Source organism: Zeus faber, assembly GCF_960531495.2.
Source record: "Zeus faber genome assembly, chromosome: 8".
Taxonomy (NCBI): Eukaryota; Metazoa; Chordata; class Actinopteri; order Zeiformes; family Zeidae; genus Zeus; species Zeus faber.
Genome location: NC_137195.1, coordinates 27,053,087 through 27,079,518, shown reverse-complemented (window position 1 = coordinate 27,079,518; position 26,432 = coordinate 27,053,087). Strand labels below are relative to the sequence as shown.

The 26,432-nt window shown below is 43.3% G+C and overlaps 1 protein-coding gene across 1 annotated transcript in view; it reads right to left on the bottom strand.

The window, feature by feature from the left end:
* triob (trio Rho guanine nucleotide exchange factor b) overlaps nucleotides 1-26,432 on the bottom strand; it is a gene marked incomplete at its 5' end in the record, with an annotated part of 157,661 nt that overhangs the window by 112,324 nt on the left and 18,905 nt on the right.

Below are 26,432 nucleotides of genomic sequence, written 5' to 3'. Positions count from 1 at the left end.
ACATCGATCAGCATCTACGTGTCAAAAAGCACAAAATACAGTACATTTTCTTTTACCCTTTAGGTTGGTATCAGAGAATCCCCTGTACTTTTAATTGTATTTCTCGCATCTGAGAAGTTTTTTGCACTGTTTGGCAGATAGTCAGTAACGTGACACTTAACCCTCTTCAACAACACAGTGTGCCGTGAATGAACGACTCATGGCACAATAAACATTTATAACCACACAGAGGAGGAAGATTGTCACTCCATAATATAATCCCAATTTTGTCTTTTCAGCCAGCAAAGAGCCCTGTTTAAGCGAAAAAAAACAACAACAAAAAAAATGGTTGACACTCTTTTACAATTTACCAATTGTACATGTAATTAAAAGGTTTTGGGGGTGGTTTGGGAGAGCAGAAAAAAAGGCACAATCCAAGCCATTTATGACCTCCATAATGACCTACTGTCCATACATCTGGGTTCTCACAATCGGGACACACACACACACACACACACACACACACACACACACACACACACACACACACACACACACACACACACACACACACACACACACACACACACACACACACACACACACACACACACACACACACACACACACGTCGATTTTACAGTGTCGCTCGAGCAAGTCTCTGCACTGGTCCTCTTCTCGTCCTCATCAGTCACTATGCCCTGAATAACAACATTGACACATCATCAGCCTGTATTTCACCCATCACCGTCCTCCTCTCTCTAACTTTCCCCACTTTCTTTCACTCGGTTCACCGCGTCCCCCTCTTCTTGTCCATTCTCCTGCACGGCTTTCTTCTTCAGCCTTTATTTTTCCCCCGCTCTCTGCCCTCAGTCCTCTTTCAGCACCTCCACTGTCAACATAGTTAGTGCTCCTCTTGGCCTCACCACTGGCAACCCGCTGGTCCTCTTGCCGATTTTGAACGCCGTGCCGTGAATTTCTTTTGTAAATCGAGCCTTGTCCGAGCGACACATTCATCTGACAGAAAACGCTTCGCTCGCAGCAAAGCAATTTTCACTGAACTAGGACAGGGTTTCGGAAATTGTTGGACACTCTCCGTTGGGGGAACAGTATTTTTCAGCTGCGGCTTGGGTAGGCAGTATAACTTTTTTTCCCCCGGTTCATTTCCTCACTGTGTTGTCTGGAACACACTTCATATTGAGTACACCGACAACAGTATTCAGCGATATACTCGCCTGAGTTTCTTTGCCATTAAATTCTTTCTTTACCTACCTAGACAGTAGCTATTAGCCAAGAACTACTGAGAAGATCAAATCACTGTTCCTCATACTTAGACTTTGGCAGACTACAATCCTCCTCCACTGGATCCTATTTAAACAAGTTTTAAAGGTAGGATTGCACTGGCAAGGCAAGGAAAGAAGCAGGACAGCCGTCCCAGGTCATCTGAAGCCCCAATACAGAGTGAGGCTGGACTGGGGCTCTCAAAACAGAGCGATCACTTAACAGCAAGTCACTTGTCACTAGTCATCAAGTGGGTCCTTGACTTTAAGTCTGGTCCCTACCTTGAGCGCAGCTATTTCAGACGCAAGATAAATCCTCGTTTCAGGCCCGTGACACCGTGATCTCATTCTGCGGTGCTTTCCTTTCTGACAAATAGCCCTATTTTCCCTAATCGCCTCAGAGCCGGCATCGCCTCAGACATCTGCATTCATTACCAGCGGCAGTCGCCCGGTTTTGGCGACCGAGTGAGGAGGGGCTTTAGAGAGCAGAAGAATGATTAAAAAAAGAACGTCAACCCCCCCCCCGCCACCCACACACTTTTTTTTTAAATGATCTTAATACTACCTGAGCCGGTAAGCACAAATATTCTTGGCCATATTTGGCCAAGAAATCGCTGCATGGGTGCCTTTGGGTGTCATCTCTGCTCGAGGCCGACGCAGGACAGCTGTTCTGGTTGATGTGGTACAACTGCTTTCTAGTTTTATGGTAGCGCAGTATGTGGCTTACTGTTGGCTAACTGTATCCTGAAGCGAAAGGTTACTGCAAAGCAACATTAGCCTCTGAAAATACAAGGTGTGTAGATATAAACGCACTGCTGCCACATGCTGATCTTAAGACCGATCAAACATTATCTCCTTTGAGAGCAGAATACTTGATGCGTGGGCTCTACAATGAACACAGAAAGTCCTCCATGTCAGCTGCAAATATTGTCCATTTCACATGATATTAAAGATAATGTGCCCCTGTAGCAACATCCTCGGCGCGCTGTCTCATGAGGGTTGGTGAATATCTGTCTCACAGTATTTTAGCATTTGTCAAACAAGTCCTCTTGGTTGGGTGGGGTGGGGGGGAGAATTATAACAACTTGTCACACTTCGTTTTAGATAAGTCCCGGCTTTCACATGCATGCTGCATGTGAAAGCCGGGACTTATCTAAAACGAAGTGTGCCAGTTTATTCCCCCCAGTGTCCAAACTACGCAGCGGCTAGATTACAAAGCGCCTACAAACACGAGCATGAAGTGGATTAGTTGGACTGGAGGCCTGTCAATCAGCTTTCACGAGGGCAGTCACACACCCGCTCAGGCTGCCGTCCCTTCTTGGGTAGCTGCCATACACACACTGGAGGTATCAGCAAGACCGCCTGGCATGTTCGCCTGACGTGACCCGCCGCTAGAAGAAGTGTCTGTGAGAACTGTCCGAAAAGGACAGCTGGGGATATATGTTATTTATAAGAATAAAATAGCTTTATCTGCTTTTTTACATTTGTTCGGAACATGGGTTGTAGTATATGTTCTGCTAGACTATTTTTAATGAATACTCATATCACAGCAAATGAGTTGTCATTTGCTGTGATAAACACTTTAGTTTGTATTATAAGTTTATTAAAAAGATAGGTATTAGATAGGTAAAAATATATTAAAAAAACGTATAAACATCAACACAATATACAAATAGTGCATATTGTAAAAATAAGGTGACTATTAAATGTATTATTCTTACCACTACTGCCATCAGATCATACAGAGCAGTGAGAATTGATCAAAAGAAGGGTGTTTTTTTTTTCCTCTAATCTTTAATAATCAAGGGGGAGTTATTAAGCATTTTCAATATTATTTCTTATATATCCCACCAATCACCGCCCATTAAACCAGAAAAAGGTTCTGTAATAGGATTGTAAAAAGGTAAAAACAAGAAGCAATCTTACATATTCGGTGATTTTTCATAAAGGCTCGATGGCCCATTTGAGGTTATGCTGTTGCAGTGCCAAAGCAGAAAAGATGCTGACCACAGTACAGAATAGCGTTTAGACAAAACATAAACATTTATCAAGTAACAATGAGCTTATAATAAAGGGGAACCTCCATACCTGAAAGCTTGATCAGGGTTTTTCCTGCCTGGGCGTACTGCCAGCTGTGGTTATCCAGCACCGCCATGGCCAAACAGAGCCAAATCAAAACGTTCCTAGAATCAACATATAACTGGACAACGTGCGCAGGTCCAGAAAAGCTGTTTTCTTTACCAATTTCTACGTTTCCGGCTTTACCATTGTGTGGCGAAGAGGCAGACTGGCCCGGCAGATGAGCCATATATTTGGCCAACGCCCTGCCACCCACTGAGCTGCCGAGAGCAAAAAACGCTGCCAGCTCCTTTTGCCTTCGCCAACTGGCTTTTCTTCCCCCGACCACCCCCTTTACAACAACCCCCTCCCCAAAGAAAGATTTAGTGACAAGTGCTGCTTTGCATTAAGCAGTTTCTCCCCGCCCCATTTTCCCAGTTAGCTACAAACAGTTGTCGCTGGTGGATTTGTGGTCGGAGTGGGCTTTAATGATGATTGGTTGTAATCTTCTCTTGCACTTGGTCAACATGGGCCAGTGTGAGTATTTCCAGTGTGATTTTTTTTGTAGTTATTATCTGGATTTAGAGTTATTATATCATTCTTGTAGGTTGTGTTAAGAATTCATGTTGCATCGCAGAGGAACAGGCGTTCCTGGGGTCAACTCTAAACCAGGGTAGTCAGTGAGGTTGTCTATTTGACTGTTTAAATGTGATAGGCCTTCGAGTCTCAGTCTTAAAAAATTGCATTGGTTTCACGGTCAAGCCTGTTTAATGGTGTCCACGCATGCTGGTTGTTCTATACTGGTTGCCTAATTAAGTTAAGCACAAAAAAACTCACTTTCACAAATTTTAACATCACATATTTTTAAATTGACACATCTGAATAAGCCAAAAAAAACAACTGTCTGTTCTTCGGTCAGCTGAGCCCATCTCGGCCTTAGAAAGCCCACGAAGAGTACACAAAACTGCATTGTAAGACCAGCCATTGACCATCCTTCTTATATCCGCGGCAAAAATCCAGCCCAAATAGCTGCGAGGTTTACGTTAGAGCTGCAGCGTTTTTGGAAAGCCCCGGAGATCTATTGAGAAAGTTTTGAAATCATTGGGCTTATTTGCTGTAGGGTAGATGTTTGTCAGATCACATCCTTAATATAGAGTACTGAATGCGATACAATACACAGCAGTGTACAACAATCAGCTTTGAATTGACTCCATTCCAGAAAGTCCGGTTCCTCAACGCCGGCTACTGTACGCATTTCGGTCTCTTCTCTGGCCGCCTTTGTGTCAGATAATAATGTGCCTGTGTGTGTTAAGTCGGCCTCGATTCCCCCGTCTCCCCGTGTAGCGGTTTGACAGCCATTCTCTTCTCTGGGAGCGCGAGAGAGGAAGCCTCTCCTCGTGGTGGTGGTGTTTCTCGCCGGCTGCCTAGTGATCTGTCTGTCTGCCTGTGCCTGATCAGGCGGTCCAGGTCACATATGCTGCTGATCCTGGTGGAATGAACAACAGAGAGGAATCATCACCTCTCAGACAGTGCGGAGGGAGTGCGAAAGAGATGGAGAGGGAAGCGGTAGAGAGAGAGAGAGAGAGAGAGAGTCAGGGTTACAGAGAGGAGCATTGAAGTTTGTCCGTGTGCGCGAGCGTGTGTGTGTAGGTGTGTGTGTGTGTGTGTGTGTGTGTGTGTGTGTGCGTGTGTCTTCTTTCTATTTGTATCAGCTGACCTCAGGGGGGTGCAACTCTGCCTCACTTTGCCTTGAAAACCCTACAGGTACACGGTCAGAAATACTCTTTTTGCAAACCTTTTTGTTCCAATATTAGTTTTATTTGTTAAGAAGTACTGAAATGAAATAATTTATTGATTGATTTATTTATAAATAAACAAATAAATAAATAAATAGTTAAAAAAGGAAAAAAACAACAACAATCAATCAATAATAATAATAATAATAATAATAAACAATCTGCCTACAAAAAGACATGACATTATTTAGTAATAGTGTACACACTATATACAGTGTAATTGTGGCTCACTGATGATCAAGAGATGAAGGAATCAAGGTTCAAATTTTGGCAATGATTGCAACAGAATCTCTTAACACATATCCAAATAACCACGTCGAGTTAAAATTAAAGTTTAAATCCACTTATTTAAACAAGCATTGAACAGGCCTGATGTTGCGGTGCGGCAAACCACGTTGGTCAGTATACGGGAGAAAGAAATCGGAAGGAGGAGGAGTCAACTTTGTCTCCTTCCTTTACGACATCTTACAGGATTAATACAGTAAAGAGGTTTAAAATTTCTCAAAGGAAACAAAAAAGCCAAAAAGATCGGCCTTGACTCTGTTCTTCCCCTTAACCCTGTGGTAAACAAATCCAAACGGCCCCTTTGACTCAGCGTTTTGTCACGCTGCTGTGCTCCATGACAGGAGAGAGAAAGACGGAGAACAAGAGAGAGAGAGAGAGAGAGAGAGAGAGGGAAGCAAAGCCATGGGAGAGAGACAGAGTGTGTGAGGGAGAAAAAGAGGCAGTACAATGGAGTATAAATGCCCTCTTTTTTTTCCGGCATTGAGGCGTCCGTGTGCATCTGCCGGCTTGTTGAGGCCAGCGTAGTGTATAAACTGTCAGAGCGGTCAGCCGAGGCGAATCAGCGGCACGGCAGAGAAAGGGGAAAGAAAAGGGAGCTTTATGTGCGTTTCAGGGAACATCATCCATCCTTCAGCTCCTCCCTGTCCAGACCCCCCCCCCCCTGACTGTCACCCTGCCAAGACAACAAGACCCCAAGCCACATAAAACTACAGCAGGCAGACAAAGACGCTGGGGGAGCAGTACTGCTCCATGTTATTTAAGTTTAATTATGTTGGTCCCCAATAACTTCATATTGACAATGTCACAATATTTTATATGGTGTTTAATCTGACGGGTTGATGGGTGGATATTGCCAAGAAATAGCCTATTACTTTTGATGTGAAAGAATAGATTTGTTATTTATCAACCCAGGCATTAACATGTTGGTTCCCATCTTTTGTAACCGCTCATACTATAGTACAACTTCACTGAATGCTGAATATGTTTTAAATAACAGTTATTCCACTACTTATTAAGAAAAACAATTTGCACTTGCAGTACACCGAAAGAGTAACGTTGGCCAAGGTACAGTAGGTTTCCAATAGGAAGTGCATGATGCAACCGCCTGTTTCTATTCCCCTACATTAGAGTGGACGTAACCAAAAGAGTGATTTGCGGAAGTGTTAGAGTCGATAAAACCTTGAAAAATCTGATAACCACTTTTTTCCGCGTATAACATGTAAAGACCGTATCGTGCGTTGCCCATTTCTGAAAAGGAAATTTCAGCTTTTTTATATTTTCTTTGCCCCATTAGACTGCATTTGAGCACACTGAGAATCTGCAGCAGAGTGGTAAGTTTGGCCTGGGATGCAAAAGGCCTGGGATGAAGAATAGCGAGGTTGCAAGGTGTCCTCTGGCTCTTTATCCTCACTGTCCACTGCACACATACACACTGAATGTGTGTATGAGGGGGTGAATAATTAATTATTATTAATGTTATGCACCAATTTGAGAAGTGGCTTGAAAAGGCCTTCATAAATGCAGTCAATTTACTGTGCTGGAGCAGTCGAATACAGATTACATTATGTCACAAAATTATTATGGCTGAAATGCAATAACATATCTAGTCTCAATATCTAGTCTTGTCTGATATCTAATAGTGTCACAGTGTTGATGTTAGATCAATATTGCGCCAAATAATTGTGTGTGTGAGACTGAGGTCGGAGCAGTAATATGGTAGCATGTGATCCATCATACATCCAGGAAAACCAAGACGTTTCACAGCGGAACTGTCCGAACAGCCCAACCGTGGCCTCAGCTGACGGAAGCACCCACAGAGCACCAGCTGAGCTGTGATGATAATAGGATTAGTTTGCTCCAACCGCGTCTTTAGAGCAAAGGGTTCACCCCCAAACAGCAACGCATGGTGGACCTACTTGCACCGCGGCCTACGGGACAGACTGTCGAGTACCGGGGGGGACTCTGGAAGCGCACCCGGAAGGACACGGCAACGCACAATACACACAAAGCATCCGGATACAATAAAGGGACAGAGGAGTCCCGAAATAGAGCGGAAGGGGGCTTTGGAAGACTTTTTCTGAGCTTTTCGATTTCGACAGTTCGATTGACTAACACCTACGATTCGGTTACTATTTGTGCCCACTTGATTCTACTTTAACCCCGCTTTGGACATTTTTGGGTGAACAATGTGACTTCTGCATAAACCAAGAACAACAAGCCGACCAAAACTCCAGACATATGCAGCGCGTTGAAGCGTGAGTATGTGTGTATGTTTGTGTGTGTGCACCTGCTGGATCACCAGCTTTGTAAAATCAGAATCAGAATCAGAAAAAGCCAAAATAGTTCCTGCACTCAGCTCCCACACGCACGCACGCACGCACGCACGCACGCACGCACGCACGCACGCACGCACGCACGCACGCACGCACGCACGCACGCACGCACGCACGCACGCACGCACGCACGCACGTACGCACGCACGCACGCACGCACGCACGCACGCACACACACACACACACACACACACACACACACACACACACACACACACACACACACACACACACACACACACACACACACACACACACACACACACACAGGAAAAATACCCCATCCAATCAAGGTGTAGTACTCAACATTCTGTATCAGCATTTCATTTCGTTTTTTTTATGGCTGTTGATTTCTTCCACCCTTCTCTTTCATCCTCCTCTTCTTCTCTTCTATCCTATTCTTTAATCCTTGTCCTCCCTCCTCCCTTTCCTTTGCCCCCACCCACTTCCCAGAGAAACGGCCAGACCCACACAGTCCTCTTCTCATTTCCAATTTCCTCGCCTCAACTCCATTCCTTTCGCCCCTCTGTGAATAGATTTTCACTCGAAGGTACCGATGGCCCGGTGAGAGAAAGAGAGAGACGGTGAAAACCTCTGTCTGTTGCTCTGCTGGTGTCTGTGGGCCAGGTTTGGCAGCTTGCGGGTCCCCAATAACCCTTTTTCCACCAAGGTACAGGAACTAAATGAAGAACCCTTCAGACTTGGAACTGTTCTGGAATGGGAACCTTAGCAGTCTCTAAAATAGTTCTTGGTTGCTTTCCCACTGGAGCTAGGAGCCGTGGAGATTATGCAAATCAGGAGAGGGATTACTTGACTACCAAGTCAACCTCGCGGGTTTCCGTTCCCCCGAAAAGTACCACCTCGTGTCCATTCAAGTGTCTCTTGCATGGACGTTTTTTTTTTTGGGACGCAGGAACTCTCAAAGTGGAACCAATTTCGGAACAATACTACTCCTGTGGAAAAAAGGCAGAGGGTCGTCATTCAGCCGAGAACTAAGTTCCTGGTACCTGAAATAGTTCCTTCGGTGGGAAAAACCTGTTGATGGCTGACCTCAGATATTGAGGCTGTCCGAGGACATGGATAGAGAGTCCCAACACAAGGGCAAGTGTGCGAACAAACACGCACGCATGCACGCACGCACGCACGCACACACAACACACACACCTAGAAGACAAAAATGGCAACAAGCTGAATAAATAGGCTTCACGCACTGGCCGGAGTATGTTTTTGCAGTGTGTTTTTTCAGTTGATTTACAACTGCGTTTCCACAGAGGGAAACATTTCACACCGATTTGGATGGTTACACAGTTCCAAATCTAATCTCATCTAGTTATTTTCATATTTTGGTGGGACTACTGAGTGCCTCTGGGTCTTAATATCCAAGAGAGAGAGGAAAGAGAGAGGGAGAGGGGGAGAGAGAGAGAGAGGCAAAGAGAACATACTCAGGAGAAAGTATACTGTAGCGTAACACAACACGATGAACAAAATTTCAAAACTGTTTGGGATTTGCTCCTAATTTAGGGACGCGTTGCTCCTAGTCAGTTAATTGTAGGTCTTTTTTTTCTGACTTCTGGGCCTACAGCCAATTTAAACGACACAGAACCACAATTGATACTGGACTCCACCCTGACCGCTTACGGATAGGAGGCCCAAATATAGACACATTTTCACATTTTTGGTAGACACTAGATCCATGCTGCTGTGAGTGTGGCCAAAATAAAACTAATATCTAAACAAGAATACCAGAGGTTGAGCTTGAGAGAAAGAGAGACACTGAGAGAGACACATCATACTTCAGCCAGTTGGGGTCACTAAACACTCTCATCAAGGATATAATCATTCAAGGATTAAAAACATATTTAAAAATGCAGTTATGCAATACCTCGTATGTGCACAAAGTTGAAGTCCAGTCCAGTACATATGCAAAAACTGCACAATGGCAAAACAGGAAAATATGTTTACAATACATTCAGGTCCTTTCAAAACCGTCCACCAGTGTTTGAAGCAGCAGAGGACGTTGAGCAAACCTCCTCATTTGTGATTCCCAACAGTGTCTTTTGCCTTTTAACCGCCAGCTACAGCACAAGCTACAACTGCTGGCGTGTCACTGGCTCGTCGGTCACAGAGGTGAAGCACGAGTGGCAAGGGATCCAAATCATAGAGGCAGAAGACACCCCACCTCCCCCCAAAACCCACCCAACCCGACCCCCACAGCCCCATCATCCAGTTGTAGTCAAATCCGTATTGACGTGCTGTTTAAATATTAACACGCGTGCAGGTCAGTGCACTTAGTTCACGGGCCGCCCGGAGGCTCTGCAATGGGGTCGGGGACGGTCTGCATGGGGGAGACAATACAGAACGCTGGACGGATGGTTATCTCATTCAGCGGCTCTATACGTGGCAATACAGCCTTTCCACTGATGGGATGCACCAATATCTCGTAAGTACTCCCTACACACCCTGTGTGTAGGGAGTACTCCCTGTATTCATTGCTGCGCTGAAGCTCGTTGACATTCACGGTGGTGCGAGATATACGTCCATCGTAGAATGTCCCAAAAGGAAACTCGTTTTATTTCTGTCAAGCATATTTTAAGTTGACCACATTTTTAGTTGACTCTGGCTCCAGTCCACTGGAATCCCACATGGAAAGTCGGTATAAATGTAAAAAAAAAAAAAGCCACTAAATTAAAAGGCAACTGGGTTCAAAAGTGACCTTCATAATACGCTCCTGGTTTGGTCCCACAGCGGGCGGAGCTTAAAGTGTTACGGCGTAGGGGAGAAAAAATATTAAAAAAATAAAAAATATCCACCATTTCCTGATTTGCTGAGTAAACCGGTGGGGTGAACAATGGCTCAAACAACGGCAGATTTCTCCTCCAAATCCCTAGGTTATAATTGGGACCATTGGGACCAATTGTGTCCTATTGGGATGAACTGTGTTCCCAAAAAAACTCCACTTACGAAGATAAATCACTCTCGTCTTTTCTACCCAAATGAGCTTGATTCGAAGTTAAATGCTCTCGTTTCTGAATTTGGCAGATATAACATATGTACCAGATGTCCTCACAGGGACCAGTCTGGGTCCCCAGCTCTGTGGCTTTCGGCGGAGGGGACTCATTTTGTGTTCTTTAAAAATTACTAAACCGACCAAAATATGATTTCCTGAACTGAGCACTTTTCCCTTTTAATGTCCAGCCATGCAATGTCGGCCAAGTCTATAATGGTATCCTCTGTTCATCCCTCGTGATGATTACAGCTCCCACCATGTAAACACAAACCTTTGCGGGAGGCAGTGTGAGAGACCACAAGACCAGCATGCATTCATTAGTTAGCTGGGGGGGGGCAAAAATAGCCGCCTCGGTCCTGTGATGTCATAAAGACGTGTCTCTAAGTATAGATCGGAGTTTTCGAGGGAGCCGAATGCCGGATCTGTACTTGTACTTTAGTCAGCCTCGTGACACAAGCGCAGGCTTGTTGCTCGGATCGAAAGGCAAAACTCGAAAGGCTGTTCTATCAATACACGGTGACTAATGCGAACTTCAGGCATCTGTTCACAAACAAGGCTGACATACAAAAAAAATGTACTCATTAGATTTTACAACTTTGAAGAATGCATTTGGATGATAATAATTATAACTGTGTTGCACTGTTATGTATTTGGTGAATTCAATGTAATGTACTGTAATGCCTTACTTACAGAGTAGCAATGCAACGTGCAAAATGAGAAAAGTAGTCAAACAGGAAAAGAAACACTGCTTCGACTTGTTCCATCTAAACCTCTGTTTTTCTTTGAAATATGTTAACTCTCAATAAGAAGACATACAATTAGTATACAACGTCACGATGCACGTATGTCATTATCCCACGTTGTGAGGTGAACCGTTATGCTTCAGAGGATGCAATTTCAATGTATCCGTTTATCCTTTCAATGGGCATTCACCATCTTTGTGTACCATCCTGTTTTACTGTCATTTTATGGTCTAAACGCTTGGCAGTGATTAACTGAATCAACCGTTTGTTGCAGCCCCTAAACCATCATCCATGATTAGCGTTTTTAAGATGCTGCATCATTGCCGACATCATCAATATGAGAATCAATCGGACATGAGTCAATATGAATGACATTTTCTGAGCAGAATACTCACAGGGTCCGGCAGAGAGGACCTGGATCGCCATGTCTCCGCCCTCTGGCTCTGGCGTCAGACTAACCAGTTACAGCAAGTACAACCAGGTGAAACGACGAGGGGTTGAGAGGATCCATAACGTTGTAAAAAAAAATAAAAAAGCTCCATGTAAACACCTTGTTACTGGTTTCTGAATCTTTTTACTGCAAACACACTTCAGTCAACCTGGGGCCACAGTCCTGGAGTGGAGCAATCATCTTCCTGGCGGTAAAATTTTGCAGAACATTCCAAATCTTCCCTTGCTACTCCGCCATGGACTCATGCACTACCCTTGGTGAATAGAGCACTGAGAGATCGATTACAGATTCTGATTACCTGATAACTCTGATTACCCACAAGCACACATCGACCCATCTAAAACGTACACACTATGTATATCCGTGGAAAAGGGTGGAGAGGACCCCGTAGTCGCATCCTCTCTCCCGCTCGCTCTCTCTACAGCCACCACGGAGCCCGGCATCCTCAGCATCCCCCCCGAGTCAAAACACGTCAAGCACGCGCTCCAACACAACCCGTCACAAACCCAAACCCCTCCCCTCTGCAACCCTTAAGCAGCCTCCCTATTGTGGCTCTGGCCATTGGCCAGGATCGGGTGGGGGTGAGGCTCAACGCGATTGGTGGGTCGAGTGAGTGGAACCTTTTCCCTTCCGTATGCATCAGCGCTCTCCAGGAAAAGACGGGTCGAAGAGAGAGAAGGAGGGAGAGCGAGAGAGAGGTGGTCATGGAGATGATGATGAGGTGGGAGATGGAGTGAGAGGTGGTGGAGGAGAACATTCATCAAATGGAAAAACAAAGTAAAGGGAGGAACGGCCAAGGGGACAAAGCATGCATGCCTACGTATTCCCTCCCAGCCCCCTTTTGCTTTTAGAAGCAATTTTAGATTGGCGTGGACACCATAAACGCTCAACGGTTTAACTTTTGACGGAACTGTTTTACGTCCCTATCATCTGAACGCGAGACATGCAGTAATGACAGAAAGAATCCAGCAATCTGTGTTTGTTTGTCTCACCGGTGGTGATTCTCCCCCTCTTGGAGTAGCGATTGAGCAGTTGTTTATAGACCCAAACATGGTAAGATCGTTCTCCAAAGAGGGGGGTTGGTGGTGGTTCTCTGTAACCAAAAAACTGTGCTCTGTCTGTCATTCTACAGGTCGTCCACAGGACGGAGTTATTGCAGCAGTTCATGATGATTAATGAATTAATTAGTTAGTTAGTCTGTAAGTTTCCACTTGCAGACTAACCCTGTCCCAGATGCAATGGCATACAAATACTCTGTGTTGTATGCCCAGCACGCTGACAGCACAGGTTACATTTTTTTTAATTAATTAGATAAATCAATAAATAAACAAACAAACAAACAAACAAACAAACAAATAAATAAATAATCCAGTGAAAACTAGAGCTAGAATCTGCTGTTGACGGAAGCAGAACGCGATGTCTTGACCGCAGGGGAACTGCACACCAACAGCAGATGGAGACCATTAGAATGAAGCATGGCTGGGTATTTACATACTTAATATGTGTGTGTGTGTGTGTGTGTGTGTGTGTGTGAGTGTGTGTGATGGTGATTCTTGGATGTCGACTAAGCCAATCTGAGAGACCAGTGAGCGAGGGTTGTGTCAATATGACATCCATGCCTGCTGGCCCGTCCGTGTGTTGTGTGACGGGGGCTTAAGTGGGGCTGGTGGGGTTCAGTGCAGGTTGCTGTGGGTTGTGTGTGTGTGTGTGTGTGTGTGTGTGTGTGTGTGTGTGTGTGTGTGTGTGTGTGTGTGTGTGTGTGTGTGTGTGTGTGTGTGTGTGTGTGTGTGTGCTCTGGTCTGTCTGGGGCCCCCTGTTGGCCACCAATGCAACTCAATAACGTGCTCTATCGCAAGGGCTCTCTCTCTCTCTCTCCCTCTCTCTCTCTCTCTCTCTCTCTCTCTCTCTCTCTGTGTAAAAACACCTTAGGGCTTGGAGTATGCTCCACAAAATTGCACACACACACAGGGGGAATGTGATCTGATCCCACTCTAAAACCAACACTGGCAAGAGCTCAACATCCTGATCGAATTATGGCTTTTACCACATGGGCAAACACACACATACACACAGACACAGACACAGACACAGACACACACACACACACACACACACACACACACACACACACATATAGACATAGAGACATAGACACACACACACACACACACACAGACAGACACAGACACAGACACAGACATAGACACACACACACAGGTGCACCAATGCACCAATCTGTGCACGACGCTACGCAGGAGAGGAATGTCGATCAGACCCCCACCCCCCCTGTGCTGGCTTTCAAGGAGAAAGCTGGAATCTTTAGTGACTGTGTGTGTGTGTGTGTGTGTGTGTGTGTGTGTGTGTGTGTGTCTGGGAATGAGCGAGACATGAGTCATTCATGTATGTATTTATAATTGTTCGGTTATCAGAACCAATCTCTTCCCAAGATTTTTTTTGTTTGTGTTCATTTACCTCATTTCTACCTAACCCGATCGTTTAAAAAGATAAAATAATAATAATAATAATGAAGCATGTCCACATGTGTATGGATATTCCTGAAAACTCATTCCCCTCCCCTCCATTAAAAAAAAATGCTGTTCACACCCATGGTGTGAACAGAAAATCTCTCCGCCAACGAGAACGCAACAAGGATTTAAACGCTGACAAAAGCACGCCAGGCCAGTACGGGGCCATAATACACAGTCATAAAACCTCTGCGTATCCAGCTTCTTCATAATATTCATACACAACACTGTATGGACGCCATTTCCGAAGCCGGACAAACTTTTCAACACGGAGAACAACACAACCGTCGTCGGCAGTCCTTGGTATATGGAGATAGATTTCTGTCATTATAATGTGTGTGTGTGAACCGATCGACAATCCGTGTGTAAATGTGTAATCTGTAAAGATAAAACACCTTCCACTAATACAAAAAAAAAAAAAAAAAAAAAGATTTGTAAACTCGCAAAAATATTTTGCAAATATGAAACGGATCCGCAAATACACAAAGAAATTACATAATTAAAAAAACTTGTGAAAACATTGAATTAATTTACAAGTAAATGGAAAGCATTTGTGAATATCTTCCCAACATTTACGACCTTCGGTTTGCGAATCCAGCTTCTATTTGTGACCGGCAGAGCCCGCACAGATCTTAAGTAGGGTTAGTGTTAAGATCGATTTTTCTATACATATCGATTCTGAATATAGCTGCGCTTTCGCGTTCTCTCTCGCTCTCTCTCTCTCCCACAGCGAGTCACGCACCCCGCTGCGGCGCCCACGTGGCCCCAGCCTCCTCCCCCTCACTCACAGTAGGCTGCAGGGCACGGGACACAGCGGTAATGCCATGCCAAAGCTAATGCTATCTCGCTAGCCCTATAGTTTAGCTGATACAATCACATGGATTACATTATCACATAAATGATTGAAATATTTAAATACATTTCTGATTTTTATTTAAAAAAAAAATTGAATTACGTTTAGCGCAATATAAATTTGACTCCAAGTTATGAACGCACTTTAAAAGGTAATAAATGAAAGGAAAATCAACTAGTTGATTTAACAAAGAGTTGTTAAATAGTTTAATAGTAGAAAATACACCACTTCATAATCCATAGAATATTAATCAATGTCCTATTTATTGGATGGATGCAGAGTGTTGATGTTAAACCAGTGATGCCAAGGGCATCCCAGTAATATGGAGAGTCAATCACGTAGAAAAGTTGTTGTTTTGCTGGACTAATCTACAGAATAAATGCACACTAGGGTGGGAATGATTGCGTTATCCACATATTAGATGAGGGTGGCATAAGAGTCAAATCAAATCATGTTAATATGCTGTAGCCTTTCATTTCCTCTTTAAAGTGACTGGAAAGGGAAGACCTTCTATGTCCTTGGCCTTGGTGGTTATTGCTAACATAGTATCACAATAACGATAGCAGTTTAAAAAGACAAAAAATAAATAAAAAGAAAAAGAAAAGAGAGGAGGATAAAATGACTGCTCTCAATGAACTGACGAAGGTACTCTGCAACTTGATTTTTGACAGCCACAGAGTACTCCTCTGCGGCAATGTGCCCAATCAGCGGAAGACGAACAGAAGCTTTTTTTTGTTGTTTTATTTTGTTTTTACAATAAAATGGTTATAAATTCGTCTTTTAAATGCTATGCTGAAAATGTCAAAAATCTTAAACCCCATCATTTTTGACTGACTTACACCAGCACTGAAAGCTTGCGGAGAGATGTCTGGATGTCAGTCACCAGCCTCTTCTACAGTGACCTGCACTGGCTGGAGGATGAAGGGCACCTGACACCAGCAACGGTACTCTTATTCTGCTGCCACTATGTGGTCCCGCCATGTCTTCAACACAGCCTCAACGTGTTCCGTGACGGCTGGGACAACCATCCGCTGAGGACTGAGCAGAACGTGACTCCAAACCAGATGTGGGCAATGGGAGAACTGCAAAATCCCATTCGTGATCCTGATGATGTGGAGGTGATTTTTGTGATGTATTCAAACCAGCTCATGGCTAAGGTCAGGCGTGACTATTATTAATAACGACAAATGACTTAACAAATGTTTAAACTATATATTAGCAGTTCAGGTATATACTGGAGCATATAAATATGGGCATGTATCATCTCAATGTAAGTAGCAGTATATACTGTATGTAGGAATACGTGGATATAGGAATATGTAACGCCATTATTTGACTTTCTTTGACCACATCGAGATCAACAGTTAAGCAGCTAAGGTGTCCCCATTTTAAAACAAGTATAATAAACAAAAAAACATTGATTATTTATCCTGTACTTCTCTGTTTAACGCTGGTTTTAATTACTGACCAGCATAAGTCCGACCAGGCATTATAAATCCATCCGTGTTTTTGATGTTTACACTCTGGTTATGTATGTGACAAATAATCTCTTGAACTTGAACTTGGTTCAGGAAGCGATGCTGCGTTGATTGGAAACTTGGAAAACAAATTTATTTCGGGAAGTGATGATGCGTTCCCTGGAACTAATAAAAAAATACAAAATACAATTTTTATTTCATCTTTTTATATCTTCTTTTATTATTATTATTATTTTTTTACCTATCAAAAAGTTATTTGTGTTTATTTTTGTTTATTTGGTTGCTTATAAGTAAAATGTTCTGAAATATAGAAACTTAAATAAAACGTTTTTCAAATTGATTTGAAAATTGTGCACTGGTGGACAAAATATCGGTCAAAATATCGGTAATGGGTAGGTTTGTTTTTTCACATAATATGAAGCTGTAGAATCAGAGCTTCAAAACAAGGTAAGCACATCATTTGGAAGCTATGCCTTTTGCTGCTCAAAATACACATTTAGAAACACAATAAGTGCTTTAAATGGTTACATTTGGATAGTGCTGTACCCCTTCAATTCGTTAATGTTGAATGTGTATTATTGAAGTTACATTTGAATTATTAATTTAGAAAAATATTGGAAAATGCATAACTGAAGTTAACCCTTTAATTTAAAGTTTTAAGATTTTCATTTTTTTTCCATTCCTAAGTTCATGCTCACTGACCCCTCTATTATTCTGGAACTGGGACTGTCCGTCTCCCTGTGCAACCGGCTCCTTGACTCCCTGACCAGCAGACCCCAGGTGGTGAGGGTGGGCTGCCACACCTCAATCCCTCAAAGTCTCAACACAGGAGCCCCCTCAGGCTGCGTCACAAGTCCTCTGCTGTACTCTCTGCGCACAAATTATTGTGTGGCCAAGAGTAGCTCCAACACCATCACAACGTTTGCTGACGACACAGTCGGCAAACAACGGAGCAACAATGATGAGAAGGGGAGGTGGAGGACCTGACACGGTGGTGCCAGGCCAACAGCCTCTCCCTGAACATCACCAAAACCAAAGAGCTGGCCGTGGACTTCAGAAGAACACAGTAGAGTATCTACACCCCCTTCACCATCAACGGAGCCCCAGTTGAGAGGGTGAACATCTTCAAGTACCTCAGTGTAAACATCACCGAGTACCTGACATGGACGTTACAAACACACTCTGGTGAAAAAGGCGAGGCAGCCCCTTTATCACCTCTGACAACTGAGGAAGTTCAGAGTCTCTCCACAGATCCAGAAAACCTTCTACTCTGGCGCCTTCCAGAGCAGCCTGTCAGGGTGCATCACACGACCGCAAAGTCCTGCAGAGAGTGGTATGTTCGGCCGAGCATACTACCGGGACGACACTCACCCCCCTACAAGACTTGTACACCAGGCGGTGCAGGACCAGGGATAAGAGGATTATTAAGGATCCCCACCATCCCAACCATGGACTGTTCCAGTGGCTGCGGTCAGGCAGATGCCTCCACAGCCACAACACCAGAACCGAGTGACTCAGACGGAGCCACACACGGCCCACAAGCCATAGGGACACTGACCTCTGTCACAAACTAGGACTCGCCTCATAATGACTATGTCCACCTCATTGCTGTAATACTTTTACACATTTTATTTTATATTCCTTGATATTTAATATGTATAATATATTGTCAGTTCTCAGTTTCTGCTGATTGTTGGTAGATCTCTCACAACTGTACAGTATTCCCTGGTATTCCTTGATATTCATTTTCTCAGTACTCAAACATTGCACAATGTAAACATACACATATACATAGTTTTTGTGGTGGATTGTTGGTATATTTCAAATGCTGTATATAGATTTTTTTTTTATCCATCTTACTCTCTGTTGTTGTATTCCTATTTTAATTAATTAATTGTATTTATCGCCGTGGGGTTCATTTGGCAAGGACATTTATTGGAACACCTTACAGTTGGTGCACGTCATCGTGGGGAACTGGGAGGAATGGATCCTCTCAATTTTTGGATCCTACCAAATAAATATGATAATCATCATTTCTTTGCAATTTCATTTTATTCTAACAATACAATGTTTCTAAACACTTACATGTTATTATTCATGATATATATACTGTATATATATTTATTTTTATGCTACAAAACAAAAAAAACCTTCTGAAAGATTCTAATCACTTTGGACTGCTGTATGTATATTATAATACTATACCTACATATTAACTTACTTACATATGTCACATAAGCCCTACTTATATAACATAATATTAATGTATTACATATTGTGCATTCTAACATATCCATTACTATTACCACCTGTAAGAGTCCTACACTTTAGCATAACTGCCATTGAGAATTGTTTTGGTTGTTAGGGTGTAACGGCAACAGGCAATGGAATGGGACATGACACTGGGTGTGCGCCAATCAATCGGAAAACACCTGCTGGAAAACAATGCGGAAAACAAAAAGTGGTCTGAATGATTACAAAAAAAGCAAAAAGTAAAACAAATGACAAGTTATCTCTTTACAGGTTGGACGGGTATGAATTATGGTCTATTAAAAATGTATAAAGTTGTATGTTATAGTATAGTATAGTATATTAATAGTATCTATTCTGCCATTTCTATCCAAAAAATACTTGAACATGCTGTATTGAAATAAACAAATACCTTTTTCACACAGAATAACCTGTTGGATTCTAACCAGTCCGGCGTCAAATGCGGTCACTCCATGGAGACTGCCCTGCTGGCAGCTGAGAGCTGACGAGCTGCCCATAAGGTATCTGTTCTGATTTTGCATAATTTATCCGCAGCCTTTGACACTGTTAACCATCATGTTCTCTTTTCCAGTCTGTTTAATCTTGGTACTAAAGGGCTGCACACAGATGGTTTGAGCTTTACCTCTCGGGTAGATCCTACAGGGTGTCGTGGAAGGGAGAGGTGTCCAAGTCTCACCGGGTAAAGATCGGTGTCCCACAGGGATCTGTCCTCGCCTCTCTTCTCTTCTCACCGTACACCTCCTCACTGTGATCGGTCATCCAGCAGCATTGTTTCTCCTACCACTGCTCCACCGATGACGCCCAGCTCTACCGCCCCTTTAATCCAGAGTATACCACTGCCACGCCGATAATCTTGGCATGCCTCGCAGACATCTCTGTCCAGATGAAGGAACACCACTTCAAACTGAATATCTCCAAAACAGACCTCCTCCTCATCCCGATAAGTCCAACTACTCAACACCACATAAATGTTCAGCTCCGCTCGTCATTCTTAATACCATCCAAGTCTGCTAGAAATCTTGGGGTAGTGATTGATGACCAGCTAACTTCCTCTGATCAAATTTCCTGTCTCCCGATCCAGCACATTCACTCTGTACAACATGAGGAAGATCAGACGGTATCTGTCGGAGCACTCGGCACAGCTCCTTGTCCAGGCGCTTGTCATGTCACGACTAGACTACTGCAACGCTCTACTGGCCACTCTACCAGCACACACTGCAGATGATTCAAAATGCAGCGCCGCGCCTGGTTTTCAACCAGCCAAAGCACGCACATGTCACGCCTCTCTTCATCTCTCTCCGCTGACTCCCTGTAGCTGCCTGCATCAAGTTCAACTCATTGATGCTGACCCACAGGGAAGTCACCTGATCCGCACCCACATACATTGCATCACGTATCAGGCCATACGTCTCACTTCCACTCTCTGAGGTCCACAAATGAGCGGCGGCTGGTGATGGCTCCACTGCGTGGAATGAGTTCTCAATCCAGACTCCTGTCACGCGTGGTGGCCCCCATGGTGGAACAAGCTACCCAGCTCATTACGCTCTGCAGAGACACTCACAACCTTTAAAAAAACACCTGAATACCTGATCCTATTTTAGCTATATGACTAAATATTCTTGTTTCTGTTGACTGCTGTTGTTGTTATTGACAATGTACCAACAACACATGAGTTGTTGATGTCTACTAGCTTTTAAGTTGTTATTAAACATAAAGCACTAACATAAAAAAAAGCGAAAAAAAGGAAAGAAAATGTACGAAGATAAGAATCTAACGACACTTTTTATTTAGATTCCTTATAGCATCTTGCAGTTGTATCTGGTTGAATTTAGAAACAGGAGATCATGCACTTAACTTCCAGGTTGCTCCAATGGTTAATGCCTGCTTTGATTGTTTCTAGTCTCTCATGTACAGTAAGTCTCTTTGGACAAAAGTGTCAGATCAATGAATAAATGTCCCTGAACCAGGGAGCTGTCACTTGTCATATCTTAGAACAGTTAACGTAGCCCAACTTAAACAAAGTAACCTCACTTAAAACAGTGCAGATCCACATGGACAATCACATTAGTAAGGGTACACAGAACAAATAAACACACACCAATACTCACTGTGTTACCTTAACATCATAAAATAATGAATGCACGTCACTTATCGCTGATTATTTAAATTAGAAAAACAGCTCATAGAAACACTGCGTGCTCTTACTTTGAAATGCGAAAATGACATCATCAGAAGGCGATCGTGTGCTACCCGAAAATGACCGAGTGATACGTATGGATTTTCATTCAGACTGGGGGAAGGTCAAAACTGTGTGTGTGTGTGTGTAAAATCCACGTGTAAAAACAAATCTGTGTGTGTAAAATGAAAATCCACATGTGTAAAAACAAATCCACGTGTGTAAAATGAAAATGTGTGTGTGTAAAATGAAATCTGTGTGTAAAATGAAAATGTGTGTGTAAGATGAAAATCCAAATGTGCAAAATGAAAATCCACATGTGTAAAAACAAATCCACGTGAGTAAAATGAAAATCTGTGTGTGTAAAAACAAATCCACGTGTGTAAAATGAAAATGTGTGTGTAGAATGAAATCTGTGTGTAAAATGAAAATCTGTGTGTAAAATGAAAATCCACACGTGTAAAATCAAAATCTATGTGTGTAAAATGAAAATCCACGTGTGTGAAAACAAATCAACATGTGTGAAATGAAAATTCACAAACATTAAATTGAGATCCACAAGTGCCTTTGATTCACAAATAAAAACTGGATTCACAAATCGAAAGTTGTGAATGTTGGGACGATATTCACAAATTAAATTAATTTTATGTATTCACAGATATTTTTTATTTTGTGGAATTTTTTTGTGTATTTGTAGATCGGTTTTACATTCTTCATCTCCATCCTGGTTGTTTCCTGACGCTAGTTGAGGAAGGTGTTTTCCAAAAGCTTTTTTTATCCAATTTATTTTATTAGTATTTTTGTTCTCCTTATTTTTTTCCAAGGCTGTTCCGTTTTTTTTTATTTTTAATGCACATTATCTGTACTGAAGTGCACCAAACCTCATCAGAGGAAATTCCTTGCACATGTTAATGTCCCTGGGGAAAAGAAAACCAATTCGGATTCTTCCGATTCTTTGAACTGAACCCTCCGTCTGAGCTGCCATGTTTTTATTGCTCCTCCCTTTTTTCATTGACTTCAAATATCACTTCGGAGTTCCTATTTATATCCCTTATTTCCCATATTCTATTTCAGAAATGTTTTTTTTGTCGCCCGTACTTGTGGTTTTTTTTATGTCTTTATAGTTCGGGGGGTTTTTTTTGCGCTTCGCCTCGTCTGTGATTAGCTCTATGTAAAAGCGCGTGGGATCCTCTGCGAGTAGGGATATAAATAACGTCTCCCTTCGCTTACAGGTGCTGTTGTGCTCGCACGCCGGGGAGTTGGCGGAGTTAATCAAGAGAGAGGTGAACTGTCTCCGGCTGGAATCCAGAGGAGGAAGAAGAGAAAATGAGGTGAACAAAAGTGAGGGCTTGACGGGGGATCCAGTCGGCCCCGCCCCGGTCGCTGGATGCGCGCGCGTGTGTGTGTGGATGGATGGGATTTGAGTGTGTGTGTGTGTGTGTGTGTGTGTGTGTCAAATAGGGGGCGCGGGGGCCAAAGACATATATAAAGTCCATTGAACTCCAGAGGAAACCACTTCCTCCTTGGATGTGTGTGTGTGTGTGTGTGTGTGTGTGTGTGTGTGTGTGTGTGTGTGTGTGTGCGTGTGTGTGTGTGTGTTTCGCCCTCCCCATGGAGCACATGGTTAACATTTAAAGCCGGGTTCAATAGGAGCCACACAGCGAGCTCTGTGGGGAAACAAGAGATGAGAGCAGATCAGACGGAGAGAGAGAGAGAGAGAGAGAGAGAGAGAGAGAGAGAGAGAGAGAGAGAGAGAGAGAGAGAGAGAGAGAGAGAGAGAGAGAGAGAGAGAGAGAGAGAGAGAGAGAGAGAGAGAGAGGGGAAGGGGAAACATATTGGAAACAGAGAGAGAGGAGGTTGAGGGCTGTTTCAAAACACAGGAGCTGAGATTTAAACAATTGTTACCCAACGCAGCTCGTCTGGTTAACTGGATGTCGCCCCCTGAAAATAATTGGACCGAGCCTGGCTGTCGGCAGGTATCAGCGAGTTGGAAACATTTTAAGACCTTTTTTTAAAACGTTTTAAAAGATACTTAGGAGCGATTGTTGGACCAATCCTCTCTTTATCCAATACATTATTACAGGTCATTATTGCAGATAAGTACTATGTATTAGAACAGTTTCCTTTACGTCAGACAGCGAGGCTATTTAAAAGTGATACCGTTCTAAAAATAAAATCAAATAAATAAATAAACAAATAAAAAACCTGACAAAATGTGAATGTTTAAATGTGGAAAATAAGACCGTGTGATTTCAGAAGTAGGACTATTTGATGACTCTAAAGCCGCGTTTCCACTCAAAGTAACCGGAACTTTTAGTCCCGGGAACCTTTTTCCCCCGGAACTAAAAGTTTGCTTCAGCCCGTTTTTGCCTGCATTTCCACCGCGAAGATGATGAAAATTAATCTGCTGACGTATGAAAAGGCGACGGCTGTTTTTAAACGTCATTTCCGCACGCGACTATTCAACAAACCTGCTCCACCCCAGTCCGGTAGGTGGCGGTAATGCAGAAGACTATACAACAAGAAGAAGAATAAAATGGATAAAGAAAGACAACCAAACTGATGAAGTGGAATTTTACTTTATTCTTCTGTTCTTGTACTTACTGTCAAAAAAAAAAAAATCACTTTTGAACAGTACCACCCAGGGCCGGAGCAGGGACTTTTTGCTTCCCGGGACTTTGTCCCCGGAACTAAATTTAGACCCCGGTTCCTGCGGTGGATACACACCGACTTCCTCCAAAGGTTTCTAGTTCCCGGGGAAAGTTCCTGCAGTGGAAATGCGCCTTAATATTTGTCAAACTGAATTAAAAAGACATTAAGGAGCCGCAGAAACCCTGGCACCAATGAGATGTGGCCACAGCGTCACTGTAACTGTATTGAAACGTTAACATAGAACGTTTTTAGGTTATATTTAACGCTTTTTTTCTCCTCAATTTAAGGTAAACACAGCAATCAATCAATCAATCAATATATTGACAGATTTCTTTAAAGATTTTTTGCAAAGTTTGAACTATACCTTATTAAATTTTGTTTATTGTATTTTTACATTATTTTTTTACATATGAAAAGTGGTTGACCGCAAGCGACGGTTGACAATGGACCAACTGTTTGCCCATCAACCTCAAGCCCTGTACACTCCTATTCACAGTAAATTTATAACGGACTACATTACCTCAAGATGAACTGTGGAGAAAAGCGAATCGAATCGAAGAATGGCCAGAACAAAATACTTTTTGAGACAAATCCCATAAGCCTTGTGCATTGTGAACCAGAATATATCTGGGGAAGAAAAAAGAAAACTGCACACTGTTCTCTGTAAACGACCATGACGGTGTTTTTCGGGGGGCTTGTTTATTGAGTTTGTGGTTTGGTGTTTTTCTCCAAAACACAAGAGTGTCTTTAAGTTTATTTTTTGGCTGGGGGTGTGCGTTTGTTTATGAGAATGGACAACCACCCTAAAATTATATATATATATATATATATATATATATATATATATATATATATATACAGGTATAGTGAGACGGACAGAGAGAGAGTGAGAGAGAAAGTAAAAATAAAAAGGTGAGAGGGACTGTGTGTGTGTGTGTGTGTGTGTGTGTGTGTGCGTGTGTGTGTGTGTGTGTGTGTGTGTGTGTGTGTGTGTGTGTGTGTGTGTGTGTGTGTGTGTGCGTGTGTGTGTGCGTGTGTGTGTGTGTGTGTGCGTGTGCGTGTGTGTTCCCTGCTTCTCTATGAAGGCAGAGCCGGTCCAGTCCCCTGCCCACGCCTCAAAGTGTGACACTCCACTCACTCGTGCGCTCGGTGGGGGGCACTGTTCTGTAACAGACGCTCGGGTGGAAGGTTCTTTTCCTATGAGAACAAATCAAGCCCCAAGAAAAACATTTTTGGGAGGCCTCCAGATTTGTACAGGAAAGGTATTTCAAGAGGACCTATTAAGAAAAACTCAAATTTTACAGTGCGTGTGCATATACATAAACACAGAGAGCTGTGAAATGCTGTAAGACAAACCGCAGTCAGTTTTTAGTGAGCTGTCTGCTTCAGAAAACATGTAGTGAAACAGGCTGTTCAGAATGGAAGCCCCACCCTCCGTCAAGTGGGGCTTTGGGAAGAATTAGAACCGCCCTCCATCTGAGTCACTCCACCCACGGCTGGAGCGCGACCGGACCGACTAGCATCAAAGCTCAGAGCGAAGAATGGTGAGCACTCTGTTGTTGGCTTACACACCAGCACAAATCTTTATCAAAGAAGGAGGAATTAATACCAACTGTCCAACTGACGAAAACTGCAGACGATCGAAATGTGCGATGGGAAAGTCTTTGCCGTGTGTTTCTTTCTGTGTGTGTGTGTGTGTGTCCGCGTTAGGTTGCCCCCAAGCCCCGCCCCATCCCCGCAGCGCTCCGAGCTCGGCCCTGCTCCGGACGCCGCGGTGAAAGTCGGAACGATCTTTTAAATGAGACCTTGTGGATCTCATGGGAGTGAAGATTCTGGATTGCTTATTTCTCGCCTCAAATTTGTTGAGAGACAGATTTAGTGGACCTGGAGAACTGCTAAAACCCCGGCTCACAGAGCTCGGGGCGTCAGGAGGGTGGTCCGTTTTCTAACACTATGGCGTTCAGGCATGTCGCAATGGCTCGAATGCACAATCTGAGCGGTGTTTTCAGCCGAAAATTTCAAAATCACGTTCTGGGGACCTCAGAGACCACACTGTATACTGTATTAACTTGTTGAAAGGAGCATAATAGGTCCTCTTTAAGGGACCGCAATCCTTGGAGTATGATTCAAAACAGTTATGACGATATCAACACCTATTTTTGCCCACTTAGGAATTAAAAATAACCACAATGAGGGTTGGGTGCATTTGACAAAAGAGAGATGAAGAGTGATCAATTTTAAACAACAGAGCAAGTGCATGCACACACAATAGCACACACACACACACACACGCACAGACACACACACACACACACACACACACACACACACACACACACGACTCCTTAAATCCATTCAACTTATACATTTTTCTGACACAAATACGTCAAATCGTCGACGTCTCATGTCTGAGGAGAATTTCCAAGCACCGGCACTTGCCTCGTAATAACAATGAGCGCTAAAGTCGACATCACATTAGCGTAGGTGTGAATGACAGTAATTCCAATGTCTCATAATGACAAATAAATGACCCGAACGATCGGAT